The following is a 25660-nucleotide window of genomic DNA, read 5'->3' as shown; positions in this document are numbered from 1 at the left end:
AAGATATCTAGGAAAACGTGGTATGATTTGCCATATTTAAAGGAAGCTATTTTTGATTTAGTTAAAATCCTAAAAGACTGTGACAATACCACATTACTAAGGATTTGGATCTACTCATATATTGTTGGTGCCAGTGTAAAATGTTACTATCACTTTGGAAAAATTTCTGGCAACTCTTTTTGTTTTTTTAATTAAACTTGTATTTACTTATGACCCAGCAATTTTATTCCTGGAAATTTACCCAGAAAAAAAAAACAAAGCAAATATCCACAAAAAGACTTATATTAGAATGTGAAAAGAATAGTTTTGGGCTATCCCTAATAGCCCTACACTAGCCATGGAAAGGAGACTGGATAAACAAAAGTGTTATACAAATACAATGATACAGTGGAATACTACTCAGCAATGTAACTGAATGCTCTTGTGATGCATAAAGCAACATTATGCTGAGTGAAAGAAGCCTTATGCAAAAATGAATACTGTGTAATTCCATTTATATGAAGTTAGTTAGTCAAAGCCAATGTGAGACAGTCAAAACAGCAGTTGTCCCTGTATATGGAGAGTAGAAATTGAGAAGCAGCAAGAGGAAGCTTGCTGGGGTGATGGACAGTGGTTTAATTGCTGGGTTGCATGCATTCTCACAACTTCTCAAGTGGTACACTTCTGATTTGTGTATTTCACAGATAATAAATTGTTAATGTCACAAAAACCAAAATAAAAGTTGTATTGAAGGGTTTTAGGGTGATGGGCATTGGTATCTCTAATACAACGTACTTTTAGATGCATCCCCAATTAAGCCAGATTAATGGATAGAAAATGATAAAAACAATTCTAAAAATATAAAACCAAAATACATTCTAGGTAGTAAATATGTAGGTGAATACTATACAATTCTTTCAACTTCTTTGTAGGTTTGAAAATTTAATAATGAAATGCTGGAGGGAAAAAAAGACTATGTAATTCGTATAACTACTATATTGTTCATCTCCTCATTCCCTCAGCAAATTAAATGCTTTCCTGTACCACACCCTGGTCTCATGAGTACTTCCTTAAAAGCTAGAATCTTTGCTTGTAGACAGCATGAGAATAGGCATTTGTTTTCATCCCATTTGAGCTACGGAAGAAATCTTATTCTATCTCAGTAAGTTTCACGGATGCATCAATTAAACCAGATAGTGATAACTGCGGAAATACAAGATTATTTAAATAGGACAGAGATGCTGAGGATAAAACTCTGAAACTTGTGATCTTACTGAAGTCTTTGTTCCTAAGGATGACTTTGCTGTGCATTTATTTATGGCTTGTGTGTTGGAGGTGTAGACAAAGAGTATATTGATCCAGTTAAGCAGAATCATAAAATAAAAAGAATGACCTATTACATATCTCTATCAGGGAAAAGGCAGACATATTTTAAATAGAAAGGATGGGGGGATTAGTTGAGAGTTATGGGCTACATTTAGAAAATGTTTTGTGTTAAAAATTAGGAGTAAAGGAGAGAGTATTATGAAAAGTAGTAGAAATAGTGCAGATTTTATAATGTTTTCCAATGCATTGAATATTTCTTGATCTTACCTCTGCCATCCTGCCCCTTGGTGGTAGATAGTAAGAAATGGCATCACTCTCATTTACAATTTTTCTCTCGTTTGAAAGTTATGAACAAATTGGGATGAGTGAGGCTCCACATGTAGATGGATTGCATTTTTACAGTCAAAAGAAGATGAGGACATTCTAAAAAGTGAGAGCAGTTTGAAAAAAGGAGAAGAGATGAGAGTCACAGGTTATGCTAATTAGAAAATAATTACACTTTTCTAGAAAAAGTTGTAACTTATATCGGAAACATTTGGGCAATGAAGTTATTTAGGTACATTGATTGCAGACTGATGAACTAAGATGATTAGGTTGAGAAGCTGACTTTTAATATACTCAAGAACTCTGATAAGTTCCCTTATACTTATCACTATAAGCTTGTAATATTATGAATATTTTACTTTATTTTTTGGATCTATTCTAAATTTTGCAGGAGTATGTGGGATGCACAGTGAGATGGAGAGCCTCAAGCATGCAGAAAGCAATTATAAAAATTTATTTCTGAAAGCATGATGTTCGCACTAGCATGTTGACATATGAATATAAAGTGAAGATGCAGGTGAAAATTATCAAGGAAGAATGATGAGACCAGATGATGAAATAAAGAATTGAGGAAATGAAGAGTCAATGACAGCTTCCAGGTTTTGAGCATGGGGAGAGTGGGACAGTTGGGAAATATTAACTTTCTGAAGGATGTTATACTTGAACTGAGATTTGAATTATGAAAAGATATAGTTGGATGAAAGGAGGGTCAGGGTAGAGGAGCTAGGTTGGTTCATCAAATACAAACATCATATTATGAGTTTGGAGAACTAGGCAGAAGCAAGACTGTAGAATTTTATACACCGTGGTCTATTAGTCAGGGTTTTCTAGAGGTACAGAGTAATAGAATAGATGTATGTATGAAAGGGAATTTATTAAGGAGTTATTATTGACTCACACAGTCACAAGGTGAAGTCCCACAATAGGTTGTCTGCAAGCTGAGAAGCAAGAAAGCCAGTCCAAGTCCCAAAACCTCAAAAGTAGGGAAGTCAACAGTGCAGTCTTCAGTCTGTGGCTGAAGGCCCAAGAGCCCTTGGCAAACTACTGTTCTAGGTCCAAGAGTCCAAAAGCTGAGGAATTTGGAGTCTGATGTTCAAGGGCAGGAAGCATCCAGCATGACAGAAAGATGCAGGCTGGAAGACTCAGCCAGTCATGGTCCTTCCACGTTCATCTGCCTGCTTTTATCCTAGCTGCGCTGGCAGCTGATTAGATGGTGCCCACCCAGATTGAGGGTGGGTCTGCCTCTTTGTCTTCCACTGACTCAAATGTTAATCTCCTTTGGTAACATCCTCACAGACACAACCAGGAACAATACTTTGCATCCTTCAATCCAATCAACTTGACGCTCAATATTAACCATCACAAGTGGTAAGAATTTTGGTATTTATCCCAAGGTAGTGCGAATCCAATGAGGGGTTTACACAGAGGGTGATCTGATTGCCATTAGGCAAGGTTATTCTGGTTTCAATGTAGCCACTGGATTTTAGAGGTTGGGTGGAAGTTGGTAATGTGGGGTGACAGGAAGGATATTCCTGGGGTAGTCTTGCCTAGAGATGATGATGGCTGGAACTAAAGCAGAGAGGGGTGGAAGAGATTGACAGTGGGTGATTATAGAATGAGGAAAGAAGAGAGCCTAATGATGAACCTTGAAGATCTAACACTTAAAGGCCAGGGAGATCAGAAAGAGCCTTCAGGAGTAAAAGATAAATGGTCAGAGAGACAGGAGGACAACATGCTGGCATGCCCTCAAAGGAGACGAGGAAGAAACAGTAGAGTATGTTGTCATGGAGACAAATGAAGAGAGGTTAAATATGTTTCTGTACAGCCATTCATCTTGAGAGATGCTTCTAGAGAATAAATTCTGGCCCTGGTACCACCACCACGTCATGCCTCTGAGACAGCACACCATGGCTGGCCCTCTGCCATTGGATGCTAGATGCTCTTGCCATTCCTAGAATGGATTCGATCATTAACTCCAGATGCAATTCCCTGGTGGTTGTATCTTATTGACAGAGGTTAGTTCATGTTCTTTTAACTTCACCTCCTAGAGTCTGGGAAAGCAGGTAGCTGGCCTTTTTTGTTTCTGTAATTAGTGGCAGGGTACAACCTCTCACAATACTCAACTGATGGCTAACTCTCAAATTTAGGAAGGAGAGGTCAGAAGAAGGGTATAAAAAAAAACAATTGGAAATCTCCACTACATTAATCTTAAAAATCATTTTATCTCAGAAGCTTTCCTTGGTCCTGGTTTTCATCTTGGCAGTTGATCTTGGAGTTGATTGCCTCCTCTGGTTAACACTGGGTCTCATATGCATCAGTGCTACTCCATTTATCCATCGGATATTTTATGTAGATTCCCACTTGCATCATGCATTGTGTGAGGAGTTGGGTATGTGAAATAGAAAAGATGCAGTTCCTGTTCTCCAGAAGCTTAGAGTCTGAAGCAGGAGGTCCTACTGTGAATACAAAGGTTGAGTTTCACGGTCACTCACTTGTCTTGGTCCCATTCAGGGCTCCAGAAGGGGCCCTAGGAATGGGTTCATATGGTCATACATTTAAAACTATTTTGCAAAAGTAAGCCAATTAGCCTGAATTTGGTTAAGAACTTTTGACATCTCATTCTGACTCCTCTGAAAATTCTCTTTCTCTTGGGTGGTGTTTAAATGGCTGTGGGCATTTTTGCATTCAGCTAAAGGGGAGTTGAGTTGGGATACAATTTGTTTGGGTTTAGCAGGATATAGTCACTTGGTTTGTAGATACTTCCATAAATTGTTCAATTATAGCGAGCAAGGAAATCTGCTGAGAAGGGTCTGGTGAGGCCTTGGAGACTGCTCTGATCCCAGGATGACTCTTACCCTCAAAAGGCAGGAAACTGGGAGCCTTTAAGGTGAATTCTTTTATTACTAAAAAAACTATAGCTAATTGTCTCTTCCTTTCTCAGGAACCTCCCTTTGAAAGGCCATATCTGCCTGAAAGTCATTTTCTCAGGGTGCTATATGCAGCAAAGATCAGGGAGAAAGACCCTGTTCCTGTCTCCCAAATCTTGGTGCTAACTCTGCTCAGTGGGAGGTGCTGGCATCTGAGGCCAGAGCCACTCACTCCCCATCATCTGGTGGCTTCTCTCTCTTCCCCCTGCACTGCCACCTCCACAGTTTTAGAGGCTGTGGACTGCTTCAGTGGACAGTTTTGTCCTTTTTCGCATTTCTGATTCTTTGCTTGGATAGGGAAAACTTAGATTGTCTTTGGAGACCGTGGGTAATGGGATGATTTGAACTTTAAAGTGGTTCGTGCCTTGCAACTTGTTTTTAATGACATAAGGAAACTTGAAAGAAAAACCAAAACACCACGTAGATTTAAAAAAAAACTTTATTCAAAATAATTTATAAAGATCAAATACTCCATTTGAAACGCATTTTGGAAAAATGTTTTGTAATGATTCAATAAACTCTTCTTTCATCATCTTTAGATTTAAATTTTAGGGAGCTAAGAGAGGATATTCAGAAAAAGATTGAATATTAAAAAAAAATTGGATGGGTGCTGTGGCTCATGTCTGTAATCCCAGCATTTTGGGAGGCCAAGGTGGGCAGATTACCTGAGCTCAGCAGTTCGAGACCACCCTGGGCAACATGGTAAAACCCTGTCTCTACTAAAATACAAAAAAAAAAAAAAAAAAAAAAAAAATTAGCCAGGCATGGTGGTGCATGCCCGGGAGGCTGAGGCATGAGAATCATTTGAGCCTGTGAGCCTGGGAGGCGGAGGTTGCAGTGAGCCAAGATCACGCCACTGCATTCCAGCTTGGGCTACAGAGTGAGACTCTATCTCAACAACAACAACAAAAAATAATAAAGTATGATATTTAATCATATCCAAAGCAGTAATTGATTTATGGGAAGAGATACATTTTGGGTAGAGATAATAAATAAGGTTTTAGATTTTTGATAATCCAATTAATGAAGAGGAATGAAGCATATGAAAACATTGAAAAAGATTTAGATTTCTTGGCATTTTGACATTAATATTGACATAGATGGAAATAAAATCAAACTTAATGCACAGCTACAGTGAGACCATCAACTTCAAACTAGTTAAAAAGAGTCAACAATCTGGAGTATTTAAGATTATTATTATTATTATTATTATGTGTTTTATTGCACAGCCAAACTCAAAAGGGCTTCACTTATATAGCAGTTTGGCCCAATTTCACAACAATCCTAAAAAGGTACATTACCAATAATGAATAGTGAAGCTGAAAGAAACTTTTCTAAATTATTGTTGCTTATTAAAAATTTTTTTAAAATTTAATTGTGCTAAAAATACATAACATAAAATTAATGATCTTAACTATTTTTAAGTGTAGAGTCCAGTAGTGTTAAGTCTATTCATATTATTGTGCAACTGATCCATATCATTGATTTTAATTATGAAATAAAATTGAGAAAATACTGATTTTAGAATTTATGTTACAAAATAATTGTCATATGAAAGACAACCAAGGCTATTTGTATTGTTATAGGAAAGTTTTACCAACTCCTAAGTGTAAGTACGTGGAAGTTCCTCCCATGTGACCCTGTGCCTAACACAGATGCCTGGCCTCTTTGAAACTGTACTGGGTGTCTTGTAATGGAGGGTACAACCATCAGTTCTAAGGACTTTGCCATGCTGTCCTTAACCAATCAGAGCTTGTTGTCTAGGAATTCCCGCCAATATAGAAGATGTTTCTTTTGCTGTTCAGCTCTGAGAGTCCCTCGGAATTTGTTTCTTGATTTATTAGGCTCTCCTTTGCCTTGCAAGCAAAGTAACGGTCTTATTTTATTTTCAAAGTTGATCTTTAGTTTGTCCAAGAAGTTTTAAACTTTGTAACTTATTTTAATAGCTTTACTTATTCAAAACACATACTCATTTTTGTAGCTAATTGTTTTCATAATTTTATGCTCTTTCTAAGCCCCACTTCCCTCTGCATAAAGTCCAAGAGATTTTGATCTTCCCAGTCTATGGAGTCATGACTGTTTTATGCTTGTCCATTAAGGGTCTGTCATGACCCCGCACTGTGTTTGGAGGTAGCTCTTTATTATTCAGGTTGTGGAATAAGAAGAAACTGTTTACTCCTAGTGACATAAAAAAGGTGTTGGGTTCTTCCAACCTCACTTTTTCTTTTGTTTCTTTCTTTCCCACTTCCTTATTTTGTAAGGTAAATAAACTGTAAGTGACTTTTCAGGGTCACATATAATTAATTTCAGAGTTAGGCCTAGCACTTAGTTTGCTGTCTCTTATGCTAATATTAGTTTCAGCATTTCTATCTATTCCTCCACTAAAATATTACAAACATATGCAAATTTCTTTCTATAGAGCTCAGTACTTACCCCAAGCTCAAACTATTAAGACTGTACTAAAATCCTCAGCCTCTTTACATAAAATATACATTATTATAGAGAAACTCACCTTCAGTTTTAATAATCTCCTTACAATTAGATTCTAAAAAGGGCATGTAAGGCAAAAATCACACGAAGTTAAATTTACCAAATTACCCTTGAAAGTCCCTTAAATAGTCCATAACAAGTGAGATGCTCAAGAGACACAGGAAAACTCAGCCCAGGTAGGGGTAAGAGCAGATTCACATTTCTCATCCCACACTCACTCTGGGGCAAATGCTTCCTGACAATGGCAACGATGCCTATGGCACTCTTCAAATAGATACCCAGCTATGATAGGTTTATATTCAAATTAACAATATTTCTTTTTCTCCACTTAGTCTCTCCTGAATCAGACCATATTAAGGATAAAATTGGCATATGGTCCCAATTGAATCCTTAGGATTTTATGTAGCATCTAATTTGACTAGAATAGAAGTCTGTGTGGAAGAATAACTTGGCCAGGTTAACAAAGTTGAATTGCAATTATTTCTCCCAAATCCAAACAAAATCTCATTTTTTTTCCTTCTCAATCATTTGGATAACTGTGATCTTAGAAACTGGTCTATGATTATTGGCATAACTGAATGTCAACTCTAGCTGTTTGCCATCTGAGCCTAGGCATATCTCCATTAATTCTAAACTCACAATTATCAATGTGTGTTAAAGAGGCATTTGGGCATTTGGGGGTATGTGTCAGCTATGAAAATTACTTTTGTGCTGAGATAGAAGTAATCATTGTATAATAAAACGAATACTTTAAATGATTATTTAAAATTTTTGTGTAATGTGGAAAGATTTCAGCATTTGCCATTTTTTTCTACAATGGTTGATTTGCTGCATTTATTCTTTATTTTTCTTCCCTGTGAATACATTTATTGCCAGTGTTTTTAGTTGTATTGTTAGCTTCATTGCATAATTAGTGGTATTCAGCTGCTGCTTTTTAGCCTGGAAGAACTGTAATTAGTTTTCATTCACTGGTGACATTTATGCCGTATCAGGGTCATTGTCAAAAGGTATAAAGACTATAATTCTATTGCTAGGTTTTAAATCCCTAAAAATGTACAAATCTATTTTATTCATCTCATGTAATAAAAGAAGATATGAGCTACAACTGATAGAATTTCATTCTGCTTGGAAGAAATGGATATTATAGAATTCGAATGAGTTATGTGTTTGGGTACAAAGTATCAAGTTGTTTTCTGTCCCAAAGCAGGAAATTCTATTCCCACTGTTTAGTGGGTTAATTTGGAATAACTCAAGTCATGTTTAAGAGATCTGTTGTTTTAAGCCAGGCATGGTGGTTCATGCCCATAACCCCAACACTTTGGGAGGCTGAGGTGGGAGGATGCTTGAGCCCAGGAGTTCAAGACCATCCTGGGCAACATGTCGAAACCTCATCTCTGCAAAAATACAAAAATTAGCTGGGCCATGATGATACACATGCCTGTAGTCAAAGCTACTTGGGAGGCTGAGGCAGGAGTAGAAATGTGGGCTTGTACAATCTAAGTCAGCCTGAGTTCAAAACTCACTTCATTCACTAAATAGTCCCCAAAAGATTAATTGTGAAGATTAAATTCAATAATGTTTGTAAAGCATTTAAGATAACATTCATAACCATCAAGTCATTCACAAGTTTTTTATGGATGGTCAAAAGTCTCTGTCCAGGAGGCTGGAGGTCAGAAGGCCTTATTATAGGGTCAAAGAGTTCTGGAATTCTGAAGAGGGAAGAGACAGATTGAAGTCAGTATCAAATGAAAGAATGTGTCTTGAAGAGTGTTTAATATTGGCTGAAGAAATATAAATCTAAATCAGTAGAGATGTTGTTAAAATTTTGCCACAAGCCTATGTGTTCCAGTTTCAGCCTTTTCCCTTCTTATTGCTACAAAAGTTTTTGGCAGTGTGTGTATGTGGTAGTGGTGGTGTGTGTATGTGTGTGCGTGTTGCCTGGTGTATGAGGTGTGTATGTATGTGTGCATGTGTGTTTTCTGGTGTGTGTTGTGTGGTATGGAATAGAGTATGAGTGTATGTCTGTGTGCTTAGGGTAAGCAGTTCTGAAATCATTGGGGACATCTTAGGAATCACCTTATCTTCAGTGGAGCAATGCTCTGCACATCTGTCAGACGAATCCAGTCATTCCGATAAATGAGGTTTCTTTCATTTAAATCATTGTCCACTTTTGGGACTCTGACATATTGGCTATATGAACCAGTATAGTCACTCTTCAATTTAAGTTTATGTACCTATAATGAATTCAGAGTTTGAAAACAAAAGTTCTGGCTGTGAAGCAACCTTGGAGAGAGCAAGAATTAGGAAAGAAGAATTAAAAATGCCAAATGCCGACAATCTGATAATACGAGTCCTACCTACACTTAGGTATGTAGCCCTTGTTCAGTGTGCCAGGCGGTTACAAGGCTTTTATACACAAGACTTCATTTAATCTTCACAACAACTCTGTGTGGCAAAAACTTTTATTATCCCTGTATCATAGATGATGAGGAAACTAAGGCAACATAGAGAAGCATTGGAACTAGGCACATGATTTCTACTCTTCATTGATACTCCACGCTAATTTATGTAGTGCTTGTAGGAAATTTTTCCCCCCCTTTCTGCTATGTTTGGGTGGCCAGGGATGTTCATTTTTTAGCTTACCACTAGCCAATAAATGAGAATTAATCTGTAAGACTTCTTTATCACATATAATTTTTTTCAAATTAAAATATAATCCCTAGAAATCTCTTGAGTTAGTTACACTGTTGAGATATTGTTATGGATGACTTTTATATAGAAATAAAGAGAAATAGGCAGTTTAAACAAATATTTGGATTATTCAAGCAAAATAATATCAATCTGTTGTTGAGGAAAATATGTTGAGATTTTGGATTGATTTATGAAAATCAAAATCACTGAACAATTAATGTAATTCTATGTTAGATCTTGAAGTCAAGGTACTTTGCTCTGAAAACATTTCTTATATGTTTTTTTCTTTAATTTTACTGCTTTAATTATATACATTTAAAATATGTTGCCAGGAATGTAAAAGTTCTTGTTTTTCTTTCTAGATGTGGGGGCCAGAGCTGTCAGAGTTGGGAATTGTTTTAATTAGGGAAGAGAAGTTTGGAAACAAGGGGGCAAAGTAACAGAGAAAAACAGACTAGAGCATAATTTTAGCTGCTATTCTTCAACTAAATGATAATTGGCTAAAGGCTAGTGAATTGATTGTTTATTAAATGACTCATCTTTAGTAAGACAAAATGTCTATAATTAAACATTGAAGGTCTTGCCAAAGCCCTTGAAGGAATTATCATGGGCTGAATACAGGTAGTCGGTGGGCCTCAACTACACACAATATGAGTCGCCTTTCTTTCCTCTTTGTGTGTGTGTGTGTTTTTTTTTTTTTGAGACGGAGTTTTGCTCTTGTTGCCCAGGCTGGAGTGCAATGGGGCCATCTCAGCTTACCACAGCCTCCGCCTCCTGGGTTCAAGCAATTATCCTGCCTCAGCCCACCGAGTAGCTGGGATTACAGGCGTGCGCCTCCACGCCTGGCTAATTTTGTATTTTTAGTAGAGATGGGGTTTCACCATGTTGGTCAGGCTGGTCTCAAACTCCCGACCTCAGGTGATGCGCCCACCTCGGCCTCCCAAAGTGCTGGGATTACAGGCATGAGCCACTGCACCCGGCCTCTGTTTGCATTTTCTTTGGATAATATCAAACTATAGTTTTGTGTGCAGACAAGGAGTGATTAAAGTCAAACATTGGGTTCCAAGCATGGAAGGCGGTGTGGTACAGCAGGAAGTGCACTAGACTTGATATAAGAATGCCTGAATCCTTATTCTTGCCCTATCATTATTATTTGTGCTCCCTTGGGCAAATCAAGGCTTTCAAATGGGATAATACATGTGCTGCCAACTCTACAGAACTGTTATAAAGGAAGAGAAAATGAAGCTAGCTATTTCACAAGCATGTTGAAAAACTGTTAGAAACAGAAGTAGAGGGCATTGTGGTGGAGCAGGCATCGGGATGGGAATGCCAATGGTAAAATGCAACAGAAACTGTTGCACCAATGAGATAAGAAGTTACTCTAGGCCAGCAGTTTAGTCCTGACTGCACATCCCTGGGGGAGCATTTAAAATATACGAATACCTACTCCCACATCTAGGGTATTTCATTTAAATATTCTGGGGGCAGGCCCAGCCATATATAAATTATTTTCTCTCCAAATTCCCTAGGTGATTCTAAACAGCAGTCAAGGATAATATCCCTGCTGTCAGGTTTCTGAAACAAATTTTACAATTTGGATAAAATGAACACTTTCACATTTTTAGTTCAAAAAATTAAATCTATCCTGTTACAAATAGGTTTAATGTAAATGAACTTCATGAAGATACAATGTTGACAAAAAAGAGGGACTTTTAATCAGAAATACTGTCAAAGATCATGATAGTATATCTAGAAAACCCCATTGTCTCAGCCCAAAATCTCCTTAAGCTGATAAGCAACTTCAGCAAAGTCTCAGGATACAAAATCAATGTACAAAAATCACAAGCATTCTTATACATCAATAACAGACAAACAGAGAGCCAAATCATGAGTGAACTCCCATTCACAATTGCTTCAAAGAGAATAAAATACCTAGGAATCCAACTTACAAGGGATGTGAAGGACCTCTTCAAGGAGAACTACAAACCACTGCTCAAGGAAATAAAAGAGGATACAAACAAATGGAAGAACATTCCATGCTCATGGGTAGGAAGAATCAATATCATGAAAAAGGCCATACTGCCCAAGGTAATTTACAGATTCAATGCCATCCCCATCAAGTTACCAATGACTTTCTTCACAGAATTGGAAAAAACTACTTTAAAGTTCATATGGAACCAAAAAAGAGCCCGCATCGCCAAGTCAATCCTAAGCCAAAAGAACAAAGCTGGAGGCATCACACTACCTGACTTCAAACTATACCACAAGGCTACAGTAACCAAAACAGCATGGTACTGGTACCAAAACAGAGATATAGATCAATGGAACAGAACAGAGCCCTCAGAAATAATGCCACATATCTACAACTATCTGATCTTTGACAAACCTGAGAAAAACAAGAAATGGGGAAAGGATTCCCTATTTAATAAATGGTGCTGGGAAAACTGGCTAGCCATATGTAGAAAGCTGAAACTGGATCCCTTCTTTACACCTTATACAAAAATCAATTCAAGATGGATTAAAGACTTAAATGTTAGACCTAAAACCATCAAAACCCTAGAAGAAAACCTAGGCATTACCATTCAGGACATAGGCATGGGCAAGGACTTCATGTCTAAAACACCAAAAGCAATGGCAACAAAAGCCAAAATTGACAAATGGGATCTCATTAAACTAAAGAGTTTCTGCACAGCAAAGGAAACTACCATCAGAGTGAACAGGCAACCTACAAAATGGGAGAAAATTTTTGCAACCTACTCATCTGATGAAGGGCTAATATCCAGAATCTACAATGAACTCCAACAAATTTACAAGAAAAAAACAAACAACCCCATCAAAAAGTGGGCGAAGGACGTGAACAGACACTTCTCAAAAGAAGACATTTATGCAGCCAAAAAACACATGAAAAAATGCTCACCATCACTGGCCATCAGAGAAATGCAAATCAAAACCACAATGAGATACCATCTCACACCAGTTAGAATGGCAATCATTCAAAAGTCAGGAAACAACAGGTGCTGGAGAGGATGTGGAGAAACAGGAACACTTTTACACTGTGGTGGGACTGTAAACTAGTTCAACCCTTGTGGAAGTCAGTGTGGCAATTCCTCAGGGATCTAGAACTAGAAATTCCATTTGACCCAGCCATCCCATTACTGGGTATATACCCAAAGGACTATAAATCATGCTGCTATAAAGACACATGCACACGTATGTTTATTGCGGCATTATTCACAATAGCAAAGACTTGGAACCAACCCAAATGTCCAACAATGATAGACTGGATTAAGAAAATGTGGCACATATATACCATGGAATACTATGCAGACATAAAAAATGATGAGTTCATGTCCTTTGTAGGGACATGGATGAAATTGGAAATCATCATTCTCAGTAAACTATCGCAAGAACAAAAAACCAAACACCGCATATTCTCACTCATAGGTGGGAATTGAACAATGAGAACACATGGACGCAGGAAGGGGAACATCACACTTTGGGGACTGTTGTGGGGTGGGGGAGGGGGGCGGGATAGCATTGGGAGATATACCTAATGCTAGATGACGAGTTGGTGGGTGCAGCGCACCAGCATGTCACATGTATACATATGTAACTTACCTGCACGTTGTGCACAGGTACCATAGAGTCTAAAGCATAATAATAATAATAATAAAGGAAAAAAAAAAAAGAAATACTGTCAAAGATATAGAAAATATCTTTCATAGTTGGTAGTTCTAAAACAAAGTGAAACTACATTTACCTAACTTTTAAGATAATTTTTCACATTAATGAGACTTAGAAGCTGGTTTCATGGAGCTCCAATTACTGAAAGGGCTTTGAAAGTGTGATATCATACATCACAAGAAAATGTAATAACTCTATAAAAAAGAGGTTTGAGGTAATAAAATTATCATAAACAACTTGATTCAGTTATGCTATGGAACATCTAGTGATTAAAAACTTCTGTCCCTCTAGCTTCACAGTTTAAATTCAATTCACTTATATTTTTGCACTTTTGCTAATTGTATTATTTGAAAATTCAATGATATGTAAAATATAAAGGCAGCAATTTAAAACTAAATGTATATCTGCTCTAGGATGTCTCAATTTGCTACTTAATTTGAATAAATTTGGGGACTGTTAGAAAGTTGCTAAGAAGAATTAGTTTAACATATTTGGGACTATTTTCCCTCAAACATAATGATGCTTAAAATAGAAAAGTGCATGAAATTATGAAGTTTTATGTTCTGGCCTCCCATGGACTCCAAAATGAAACTTCTCTGTAAATGACCATGACCTTGTTAACTGAGCAGGGAAATTCTTTGGATGGGACCAGAGATTATCTTGCCCAGTTTGCGGCAGAAGAAACCGAGGCCAGGAAACACTAAGTGACATTCCCAAAACCACATAGCTCATTAGTGGCAGAAGTTCGACAGATCTCTTAGCTCTCAGCCTTCTCTGTCTCATTCTAGAGAAGCTTGATAAATATTGATTGGCTATCATCCGGGATGGACGTTGCACTTGGCAATGTATGGCTAGTTTTAATTTCATAAATGTAGCAGAATCGTAGGAGAATCCCCTCACTGATGTGTCTATACTTCTGGCAGCTGATAAGTTGAAATTTACCTAGCTGTTATTTGGGGTCTTTTGAGTAGTCTTAAAGTATCTATACAATTTATAATTTAAATATTGGGGTGTGTTTAAGATTCCAGCAGCATTCTCTGAAGAAATGACTTTAGCTATTAATAACCTAATCAACCTGAAGCCAGTAAACGTTATGGTGAACTACAGTGCAAATGAAAGTTTGAAGCATCATATCATTAGAAAGTTTATTCATATCAAATTTGACTCACTGCATTTGATATCACTGATGATCTGATAATTGTAATACCCATGTCAACCAGAATAAAAGTTATGTCACTATCTTCATACTTTCAGATGTATTACCCTGTTGGTTCACATTTCACCTCTATTTGTCTTCCCAAACTCCCTACTCCCAAAGGAGACTGCATGGCACTAGCCCTGCCATAGCTATTATGATACCCAATTTACTAAATTGAGAGGATAGATTACACTGGTGGACAAAGATAGAAAAATAATAATCAAGCATGAAATATGTGCTTTCCAATTCTGTGTGTACCTGTTTTATAATTACTAGTGGCTACATGGGACATTTTATGTCACCCAAAATGTGGCGAGAGAAATGTGAAAAGTATGAAAAAACTAGGACTACAGTATTTTAAATCTGAGTATTTGAAGATACATTTGTAATTCTTCAAATTACATAAGAGTATTTGAAATTCTTATCAGTAAGTAATGAATTTGTAGTGCCTTGATTCACAGATATGTAAGGAAAATTAATACAATGGCTAAAAGATGAGGCTAAGGGAAATACAAAGTCTATTCCAAATTACTTTTATCATGTGAGCCATCAAAGGTAATCCATTTTTATTTTCTAGCATGTTTCCAATTCTTTTATTTTCAGAGATTGGAACCATAAGCACTGCAGGCTTCAGTAGAATGAGTTTCATACTCCTCTCAGAGCCTCAGGTAGAGGAGAGTTGACAGTGGATTTTCAGGCTCGGCCTCAGGCTTGCATCTTGACAAAAGAGCTAGGTACACCAGGCTTTAAGGTTGCCATCTCCTGTGCATTTTTTTTTGCCATGACAGAACTGTGCCAATTTTAAATAAATTATTTGGAATTAGGGTTTAACTCTGAGAGATTGGGATGTGGGATGGCAGCATGGCTATGAAGGATCATTAGTAATTTTAGATAAGCTTTGTTAAACACTCTATTTGTCTTCTGGCCCAGTGTCCAAAGACTTTTCTCTGAATCCCAGGGAAAAGAGGCTAATGGAGAAGGTGAGCCAGAGAAGGCATGTACATGTGCAACCAGGATCCGTGGTCTCATGGTGGTGTTGCCTAGTAACTGAGCTCAACCACGGGAACTCAGATGAATTACAGAACCACTATGTCCTCAGCACACAATGTATCTCTGCAGGCCAGAGTTCCTGGTTTCAGTTGGACTAACAGGCCCACCAAGAGAAGCAACAGCTGTCATGGGAATACAATCATATGTGCAGAGAACTACTTGAGGGAACAACAGAGGAAATCGAGGATACAAATCAGGGAAGATGGTGGCCACAATCATGTAGTAAAATCAAGCGAAAGAACCTGGGAAGCCCCTTGATGTAGTTGCAGAAGGTTGTATTATGAATTTCCAGCTACTTTCACTCTCTGTGCTGAGACAGGGAGTAATTTTTACTGGGTCAGATATGCTGTCCTGCTTGATGTGACATTGGTAAATACAAGTTACAGGTTTATTTGTTTTTATTTTTTATTTTTTTGAGACAGAGTCTCACTCTGTCGTCCAGGCTGGAGTGCAGTGGCATGATCTCGGCTCACTGCAACCTCTGCCTCCTAGGTTCAAACGATTCTCATGCTTCAGCCTCCTGAGTAGCTGGGATTACAGGTATGCACCACCACACCTGACTAATGTTAGTGTTTGTAGTAGACATGGGGTTTTGCCATGTTGGTCAGGCTGGTCTTGAACTCCTGGCCTCAAGTAATCCACCTGCCTCAGCCTTCCAAAGTGCTGGGATTACAGGCATGATCCACTGCACCAGGCCTATTTGTATACTAAAGGTAGTTTATTGTAGTTAGTTATAGAGTTATTAACAGGTAAAAGTTTTTGGATTTATAATTACTATCATTATTATTTGTCATCTCTTGACTGTAATACTTTCTTGTGGTAATGATACTGATAATAAAAAATACAGTCGAATGATAGAAATCCATGAAATAAAGCCAGACAATGGAAATCAATGAAACTCTCTTTTGAAATCTCTTTTCAAATAGTCTGGGTAAATATTTTCCAGTAGGCTCTACTTTGAAGTTCAGCCAGGATGTTCTTAAGTAAACCATTTTGGGATACTTTGCAGAGAGTTTGCTTTTAGATATTGTTTGATACCAAAACATATTCTTATCATTTGCATATCAAGAGAGTTTTATTTTATTTTCGAATAGGAAGCAGCTTCCACAATCAGAAATTCATAGCACATGTTCAGTCAAGAACTCAACTAACACAAATTTCCTTAATATTTTACTTCCTTGAACAAAGATCATGACTCCTTTGTAGATTTTCAAACAGTACTGTGACCTCTTTTTAATGTTATTAGTTTCCCTTTCAAATAGCATTTTGAAGTTTGTTAACTTGTGAGTATGAGGGCCATTTGAGTGTCACGAGGCCGTTCCTCTCCTGTGGACCACAAAGTATCTCTTAGAGAGGGAGCGGTTATGATTTGCCCTCATATCAAAGCGAGCCATGCCATTGATGTGGGAGCACTGAGGTATGGTAGTTGCCTAGCTTTTGGTTGGTGGGCTCGTTCTTATTATTTCTTCCTTCAGTGAGTAACTGATATAGTTTGAATACATGTCCCCATCAAATCTCATGTTAAATTGTAATCTCCAGTGTTGGAGGTGGGGCCTGGTGGGAGGTGTTTGGATCATGGGGGTGAATTCCTTATGAATGGCTTGGGCCATCCCCTTGGTGACAAGCCAGCTCTTGCTCTGAGTTCACATGAGATCTGGTTGTTTAAAAGTGGTTGGCACCTCACCGCCACTCTCTCTAGCTTGCTCCTGTTTTCAACATGTGATGTGGCTGCTCCCCCTTCACCTTCCGCCATGACTGAACACTCCCTGAGGTTTTACCAGAAGCCAGGCAGATGGCGTTGCCATCCTTCCTGTAAAGCCTGCAGGACTAAGAGCCAATTAAACCTCTTTTCTTCATAAATTACCCAGTCTCAGGTATTTCTTTATAGCAATGCAAGAATGAACTAATAGAGTGACAAGACTCAAAATTCCAAAATTACAAATTTGCATGCTTCCCTTCTTTCTTCCCAAACATCTTCAAGCCAATAGATTTTAAGATTGTAAACAGGGACCTGTATCTAACTCCTTATAGGCACATAGGATGATATCCTTGAATAATTTTAAAAAGTACTTCTTAATCCCCCGTCCATGATTTATTGTTTGAAGATTAAAATTTTACAAATGAAATCAAAGCTTTATGGGGCCATTATAGACAATATCAGAGAGCTCAACCATCTGCTCAACTCTGTAAAATTTCAGAAACATTTAGGTGACATGTTGTAGGAATACTCTGCTGGTGGAGTTCATGACAAAGGCTTCCACTGATGCCTCCTACTAAACCAAATTTAGTGTGTTTTATGGCCCAGAAAATGATCCTGGTCGGGGAAACTGGTTGTGTAAATGCCTTAGAAATTAAAGGAATAATTCCCAATACAAATGTTGCTCACAATGCAAATGTGCTCAGTAAAACCCAAGACCAGACCATCTTGGGAAACCTGTAAGATGTGCTTAAATAGTCACTTACTACTCAGCTCACAAGTGTTGGATTAGCAAGTCTGCTTGAAACCAGAGTAACAATTACAAAGTGAACAATTTTGCAAAAATGAAAAGTACTTTGAAATAATCTGGCATTCAAAACATTTTATATTATTGTTGGCCCGGCATGGTGGCTCATGCCTGTAATCCTAGCACTTTGGGAGGCCAAGGCAGGCGGATTGCCTGAACTCAGGAGTTTGAGACCAGCCTGGGCAACACAGTGAAACCCCGTCTGTACTAAAATACAAAAATTAGCTGGGCGTGGTGGCATGCACCTGTAGTCCCAGCTACTCGGAAGGCTGAGGCAGGAGAATTGCTTGAACCTGGGAGGTGGAGGTTGCAGTGAGCCAAGATGGTGCCGCTGCACTCCAGCCTGGGAGACAAAGCAAGACTCCATCTCATATATATATATATATATATATATATATATATATATATATATCTGTATATTTTATAGCAAATATTAAATACAACATCTGCCATTTTGTGATCTTGATAGTTTACATATTCATATTCAGATAAACCCAGGCTTGATGCTTCTGTTTAATTCAATATTTGGAAACATATTCATTAATGAGGGAAATAGTAGCAATACAGGACAACACCTACTGAGCAATTACCACACACCTGACACGGCCCTAAATGGTTCCTGTGTATTACTTTGTTTCCTCTTCAAAAGAACCTTTAGAGGTAGGGTCTATTGTTACCCTCATTTTATCTATGTGGAACCTGGGGCCTAGAGAATTTCAGTGAGGTAACCTGCTAAGGGTCACATAATTATTCGAGGCAGAGCTGAGCTCTCAATCTAGCCATTCTGACTCCAGCGTCGGTGGTGTTTACCATATCCCTTCATTCATTAAGTGCCTACCTTATCCTGTGAGCTCACAGTCTAGTGGGGTGGAAACAAACACTAAACAAATACATAAATACATGTCAGGGGTTTGTAACTGTGATAAAAAAAAAATAAAATTGTGGGGCCGGGTGCGGTGGCTTATGCCTGTAATCTCAGCACTTTGGGAAGCCGAAGCGAGTGGATTGCCTGAGCTCAGGAGTTTGAGACCAGCCTGGGCAACACGGTGAAACCCTGTCTCTACTAAAATACAAAAAGTTAGCCGGGCGTGGTGGCAGGCGCCTGTAATCCCAGCTACTCCAGAGGCTGAGGCAGGAGAATCGCTTGAACCCAGGAGGCAGAGGTTGCAGTGAGCCAAGATGGCGCCACTGCACTCCAGCCTGGGCGACACAACAATACTCCATCTCAAAATAAATAAATAAATAAATAAAAGGTAAAGGGATAGAGAGTAAAGGAGTTATTTTATAATGGGTTGTCAGGGAGGTCCTCCCTGATAAGGTAAGATTTGTGCCAAGACTTGAATGAGGGAGAAAACTACATGATATCTGGCAGAAGAGTAAGGACAGAGGCAGAGGGAACTGCAAGCAGAAACACTTGAGCTGCAGGAAGCCAGAGTGACTGGAGCAGAGTGGGCAAAAAGCCAGGGGCAGTGGAGGGGACAGAGAATGAGAAGGACTGGTGGCCAGGTCACCTGGTTATGGCATATTATAACTGGTACATGCACCCTTCACAAATGTTTTTAGAACATCATCACTAAGATGAGTAAGCTCAATGTCCATCATTCAAGATTATTCTGATTATTCAGTTGATTCAGTTGGGAAGACTCCCTGTCACAGAAAGGGGATTGTAAATGTGAATCTCTTCCTCAAGAACCGGTTCACTTAGTTGGATTTAAGTACTGAGAGTTTGATGTTGAATAAACTTCACTCTGGAAAATTGTTCAGGGGCGACCCAACATCCTAGTTTGCTTGGAACTGTCCTAGTGTTAGCACCTAAAGTCCTATATCCTAGGGAGCTCTTCAGTCCGGTACAAATTGGGATGGTTGGTCACTGTCCAGTTTCTTAAAAGTGTTCCTTAGGAAACAAAGGAGAAAACGGTGGCATGCCATCTGGCTTTCCACATTGAACCAATTCACTTCTTGGTCATAGTTATACCTTTTATTCTGTAGATAAACAATGAAAGTGAAAACAGAGAGACTTGCAAGTGACCTTATAAGTTTAAGAAAAATAACCTTAAGCTTCTTTCTCCATTGTCAAAGCTCAAAATAGCACTGAACGTGCATATTTATAAACAAGATACTCCCAAAGACAATCTCAGATCATTCTAAACAGTAAGACATGTTTCTGACCACATTTCCCAACTGCAGCACTTTAAAATAAAAAAGAAAAGGAGGAAAACGAAGGTAACAACTCATGTTTTAACAGGTAACAGAGAAAAATTGTTGAATATCTCAATTAGTGCTACAAAGACATTTGCTTGAATTCAAAGCTATTTCTGACGTTTAAAAAAACAAATTATGAGTAGATCCAAGCTTCCATAGCAAACTAGCTAGCATTTATTATAAACCAACACAAAGCAATTGAGATTTCACTATTGTAAAATTAGGCATTATATCTGAATAATCAACTATAACTAGCATTAAACTTTGTTACAAATAATTTTTGACATGAAAAATGTGAATGATATGATAGTAAGTAAAAAGTAGGATAGCAAATGTATATGCAATACAAATTTGACTATTTTAAAGAACAAGAATAAACCAGCGACAAAAAAATCCCAAAATTATTTTTCTGCTTTTTTAAAATTACACTTTTTAACATATTCCATGATGTGCCCCTATTGTTTTTAAAATTTGGAAGATAAAGTTAAGACGATTTTTTTCAGAACAATTTTGGTTTTCTGATAGGACTTCCAAAACTGTAAATTACTGCTAAGGAAATAAGAATGATCAAATTGCAGGTGAAAAATTTACGCTTATCCAAATGATCAAGGCAAATGCTTCAAACATGGAAGTGATGAAACACAGTAGTTTTATTTTGATGTAGAATTGGAATGGAGGAAACAAAATCTCCCTTTAGTCGAGCAAGTCACAAGGAAGAGGGAGAATAAATGTGGACATTCAAAGTTACTTGATAGTAAGCTTTCAGTCCCTCTTTTGGAGAAGTGGTCACAACAAGGCAAAAGAAGAAAGAACTTTGAAGAGCTAGAGAAACTCAATAGGTTATCCCATGGCTTGGAAAGTGGTGATTTGCTTCATGAGGGTGGATTTGGGGTTTGTCAGAGGCCTTTGTGATTCAATATTAAATGGCCCCTTTATTTCTTTGAATTGTTATTTGTTCTTTGTAGCCCTCTATATTTACATATTAGGGTAAACAGGGCATGGAGAAATATGTGGTCCTTATTTATAGCATTATACTTTCTTTCTTTTTTCTATTACTTTCCTTATTCTTTACTGAAATATAATTCCTCATTGAAACACTATAACAAAAAGAATAAAATAATCACCATTTTAGATTACTTTGTCTTTACAATTTTATGCTCACTGTCTTGTTGGATCTTCTTGATAACTTAGGAATGGCATTGAACTAGTATTATTTGAGCTTCTTAAAGATACATACGCATGTCAGAGTAAACATCTTGCACATTTGAAATGGGATGGAGCAAGACTTATACCTCTCACGAAGGCCCATAGCCCCTAGGATTGTCCTATTTCCCACAGTGTACCACTTTGGAGGTGTGATTCCCAGAGAAAGAAAATGCAATTAGAAGTTTCTATTTAAAACAAAACAGAGCAAATACTCACATTTCTTGCCCATACATAGGCAATGTTAAGAAATAGATCACCTGTTTCAATGGAGTTAAATAGACATTAGATTGGGAGAACGTGCCTACTTGCTCTATTTTGAGGGATTTACATGTAATTTTGGAGTTGCAATATTATTTTAAAACTTTCAGAGCACAAATCTTTTTCTTGAATAATATTACATCCTTCTTTTGATTTTCATTTATTCATTAAAAAATAAATGCTAAAGATTAGCCAGATGGCTCTCAAATCAACAGTGAACAGTCTCATGAAACTACAGTTTTCCACCTTAGTTTCCCCAAAGGAAATTAAAGTTATAATCTTATAAAATATTCTACATAATTTAAACTCTTGGTTTAATATTGTCATTTTATGCCTTATGCTTACACCTGCATTTTAATAAATGCAACACAGTGTGCATCTCCTGGTGTGTCTCTGGGGATATGCTTTTTATCCTTTCGTTATTTTGCATTGATTTAGAACTACCTTTTCTCTGGGTCATTTGTGGTATCGTAAGTTCTGTATTTAAGTGATGGCAATAATACAGCGAAAATTTTCTGTTAATGCCGAGCTATTATTTAAAAGAGATAATAATAATTCTTTGTGAGAATCTCTACAACACCTTCCTGGGAGGCCAGGAAGAGGCATTTTAGATGATTCCTTTTTAGCAGCTTGGGACATGAAAAGACTTGTAGTTTGATGCCTTCCTATGTCCATAGGTGCAGATGAAACGCGATGGTGTAATCAGTAATCCTTGACAATGATGGCAAGGATGTGTGTTCTGCCTGGGATAATTTCCATGAATTCAAGGGCTGTCATTGAGTTTGGACTGGGCATGACAACTTCATTCTTGAGGAAGCCATCCTGTACCCTGATATCACCATTTTCTCTTCCAAGAAACAGCTGATACGTTGAATAGAGATGACTTGTGGAATACAGTCAAGAAGTAGCTTCAATGTTCTCTCCCTCTATCCTTTTAAATGTAGTTTGTGAGTTTAGCCTTTTCATTTCTTTGTGAAAAGTTAGGCAGACTCCATGATGTTTCTGGTCACTGTTGAGTAATACAGTTTTCTTGTTACTTCAGGTCACAGAAAACTGCCCCAGTTTAGTAATTTAACTGTCAGAAGCATGTGTTTGTAAAAACTTTGATCTTGTGTTAAAGTTGAAGTCTTTTTCCTTTCTGGCAGCTTGAGTCTGCTGTGAGTGGGAAGCCAGAAGTTGAAGTAGGGGTGGAAGAGATTTATTACCTAATCTAATACTCCTTCTACTCCTGCTCCAATTCACCAGCAGAGTTTTCTGGCTCTTCAAGGATTGGCGCCAGGAAAGAAGAAGTAAGAAAGGCAACAAAGATGTTATTTCACAGCTCCTTGAGAGGTGATCTAGCATTTTGGCTGTTGTTTACAGCTGACAACTTGACAGATGGTCACAGCAGACTCTTTTGTGGGGGCTTTTGTGAATTTTCTGTAGTTCTCTGTAAGATCTCAAGCAGGGGTCAGCTTGTTCTTTGCAGTATGATCAGTAATGTGTCTTCCTCTGAAGCAAATGATCCCCCTTCTCACTTTGTGGCACATCCTATGAATTCTATCCAGTGCCTGATGAATGTGTGATAATCAATTGATGACGGATAAAGAAACAGTGCCATAAACTGAGGTGGTTAATCAATATAATGAAAGAGTTTATACTGATAGGATGTATGGGATAGAAGAAAGCACAGATCAACACAATGATAAATAATATTGATATTGCAAGTAGACAGGAACAGTAATGATGGAATTGAAGTCATCTACAAGGGGCAAAGACAAAAAGGAAAATAAGAAAGAAGGGCATATAGATAAAATTGCGTTGTCAAGTGAAAAGAGAATATGTTTAGGATTGTCTGACAATCAAAAACTGTTAAAATGTAAAAGAGGAAGTTATACAAGCATATTGCATTTGTGGTTAGGTATAAAATAATTTCATAACAACATATGACTCAATAGGCTTGAACAGCACGAAGTGTCTGTCCAAATGCTACTAAGAATTTAGGCAGTCAATAAAACAGGGAAGAAAAAAGTCAATGGACATTATTCTTTTCAAGAGAAGCTTTATATGCTTCTTTTAAAAGGATGGAAGTATGTTATAAACAGAAATTAAATAGTTGAAATAGGGTTTAATTTAAAGACAGTAAGACCATTAATATGCTCATTAAATACCAGTTGGCTATTAGAAACCTGTTTAATGAGATTCACCAACTACTAAAACCATCATGTCTATCAGTTCAGCAGCCATTAAATATCAGTAACTTTGTTTGTTATGGAAAATACAGTTAAACTATTCCAAGAGAGTCAGGAAGCTACAAATAACAATGAGTAATATAATATTTGTTGAGTGTTTATAGCAAACTAGCCACTACTCTAACATTTTCCTGAGCACAATTTCCTTTAGTACTCACAAGGTCAGTGTCACTGTGTCCTATTCATAGTTAGGGGAACTGAGGCCTGGGCAGTATAATTAACTTACCTAAAGTCACACAGCCAGGCAGTGGGTTGAAGCTTGAACTCAGGCAGTCTGACTCCAGAACCCACATTCCTAACCAATGAGTTACCCAATGGTACCTGTCATAAAAAATATCCAGCAGTCTTAGGGCAAATCTAATAGTAGCAGCCTTACCTGCTAGAGGCTGGTGATCTGATTTTCAGCCCAGACCTCCATGTGGTCTTTGTCACACTGGTGGCAGGAGTCAGATGTTCTCTTGCAGAAAGAACTGTGAGAGAGTCACCTGTCACAGGCCCTCGCTTTCACTTCTGCACAGTTTCAGCCAGATCAAGGACTGGAGACAGGAAAGCAGGGCTCCTGAAGTTTTGACCCTCCTAGCTCTTTCTTTGTCTCGGATTTTTAATTCTTTCATCACCTGCAGTCTCTCAGATCTACTTTCTCTTTGGTCACTACCCAAAGCTCTCTTTCTTACCATCCTCACCTCGTTTTGTATCACCTCGTTTTGTATCTTCCATTTTGTTTGTGGCCTGGGGTGCAGGTGGGCAATGGTATAGGGGAGAGCTTGTCTCAAAGATTCACTGATTCCTGAGGGCAGAGTGTGTTTGCAGAAGGCCGAAAGTGTGCACGAAGACCCCCTGAATGTTTTGCATCTGTGGAATTGTATTATGGTTAACATTTTGGGAGCAAATTGTGAATGGTGAAAGCTTAAAAAAAAACCCAACTAATTCTGAAAGGGAATGTTGTGCTTACATAATTATTGCTTGTCAAAACTGCACTTTATAAATACAGCCCATAGCAGGATTTTATTCTCTGCATCACAGTTAATAATTAATCCTCTAAACTTATTGTCTACTGCTAATAAACACATACCAAGCTTATTACTCTCTCTAAATTCTTGCCCAATATGTCAGCTTGTTTCCTTCTTATTTCTTTTCTCTTACCCGTAATTTTTAAAAGTTGAAATCCATATTATTTCATACTGCTCAATAATGCTTCTAAAAATTTTTTCCTAGAGTTTTTCTACAAATAGAAGTGTTGAATAATAAAATCTTAATCATGTCTTTGTCTTTCACTTGGCTAGATTTTGGATTATGCCCTTAGGTTAAGAACTGTATCTTTTGCACCTCAGTACAGTGCCAATCACATTGCTACACTTTACAACTAAATAACAACCTTAGTACCAACATATATGAGATCTTATTAACCTTAACTCTGAACTTATACTTTTAAGGAAATAATTATGCATACACACTAGACTATGTGGGAGTCGAAAGTCTGGAAAAAAATATAGCAAGACCTTTATGTAAGATACTCAACCAAACATATTCAGCTAAAATAAAATACCCAATTCTAGAAATAGCATGTAGTGGATGACACCAGTAAGCTAA

The 25660-nt window shown here is 37.7% G+C and overlaps 1 long non-coding RNA gene across 1 annotated transcript in view; it reads right to left on the bottom strand.

Annotated features, from left to right (window-relative positions):
* Nucleotides 1–3787: 3787 nt before the first annotated feature.
* The window catches only part of LOC129035676 (uncharacterized), a 120056-nt gene continuing 98183 nt past the window's right edge, over nucleotides 3788–25660 (bottom strand). The window contains exon 3 of the long non-coding RNA XR_008502278.1: nucleotides 3788–4085. This is a non-coding gene — a long non-coding RNA (uncharacterized LOC129035676). The remainder of the gene's footprint in view (nucleotides 4086–25660) is intronic.

The sequence above is a fragment of the Pongo pygmaeus genome, chromosome 3 (assembly GCF_028885625.2).
Source record: "Pongo pygmaeus isolate AG05252 chromosome 3, NHGRI_mPonPyg2-v2.0_pri, whole genome shotgun sequence".
Lineage (NCBI taxonomy): Eukaryota > Metazoa > Chordata > Mammalia > Primates > Hominidae > Pongo > Pongo pygmaeus.
Note: the sequence above shows the minus strand (reverse complement) of the source record. Positions and strands in the feature narration are given on the sequence as shown.